This window comes from Cyprinodon variegatus, unplaced genomic scaffold (assembly GCF_000732505.1).
Source record: "Cyprinodon variegatus isolate N-32 unplaced genomic scaffold, C_variegatus-1.0 Scaffold64, whole genome shotgun sequence".
NCBI classification, from domain to species: domain Eukaryota; kingdom Metazoa; phylum Chordata; class Actinopteri; order Cyprinodontiformes; family Cyprinodontidae; genus Cyprinodon; species Cyprinodon variegatus.
Window position 1 is genome coordinate 494,036 of NW_015150517.1, and position 1,131 is coordinate 495,166.

The following is a 1,131-nucleotide window of genomic DNA, read 5'->3' on the forward strand; positions in this document are numbered from 1 at the left end:
TCTAAATTAAGTTGGAAAAAAAAGTTAAAACCGTCAAGAAAAAAAGGTAAAAAGCTAATTGACTAGTTAAAAAGTAACGTTAAAAAGATAATAAGCCTAGTTAACAATTATATTTAGGTTTATAAGCTAAAAAATTGAAGTGCCAGAATCTAATGTTATGTTGTACCAAAAATAAAAAAATAAAAAAAGTGTTTCTTTCACCACTCTCAGAGCGTTTTTCATGAATTTCTTAGATGCACTTTTATTATTTATTTTTATATATTCGGGCAAGTTGGTGTTTCTTGTTATTACATTGACAATTTCTGCCACCAAAATATCTGTATTTTTTAATCTTACAAAGGTAATAAAGCCTTGTCTTGGATTCCAATAACACTATTGGCTTGATAATTTGATTTTCAAAGTATTTCACTGAGTGCTCTATAAAGGGTTAATGGAAAATATAAGTCAGGTCTAAAATCTGATAACATGTCTATGGAAGAGGATTAGGGCCACTGAAAAAGTAAACAAAAATTAACTTATCTTTGGGAAGAAAGTCAGAATTCTGAGTTTTATCTCAGAATTCTGACAGAATTCTGACAACTAACAAAGATGTTAGCATCAAGCCATAGCCATGTCTGTTTAAGAGACTAAACTAGCTCTCTTGTTTTAATCACCTTCTGCTCTTCCATTCATGAAATAGCATCACAGGGGACCCCTCATGTAAAAAGCTGCCTAATTTAATCATTTTCAACCAATGTGTTACTGGCCCTCCCAAACAATTCACATCTTTGTCAGTGAGGCTGAGTGCTCCCACATCTCCTTCATGTTGCCCTTTAAGATTAAGATCCAAAATTCTGAGATTAAAGTCAGAATTCTGAGGAAAAAAGTCAGAATTCTGAGAAAAAAGACAGAATTCTGACTTTTTTTTTTGACTAAGTCTTAGACAGATTTATTTTGTACACACAAGTGTAAACAAAAAGAAATTTCGTTAAGAACAGCTCTCTAAACAATTTCATTTTTTAAAAGTGCAGCCTTGAAAACAGTAAAAAAATAGATAAAAACAGCAAAATAAACATATGACTGTATATTTACATTTCTAACATTTCAGTTTTTTCCCATATTGAACTGAAATAATATGTAAAAATCAGTTAA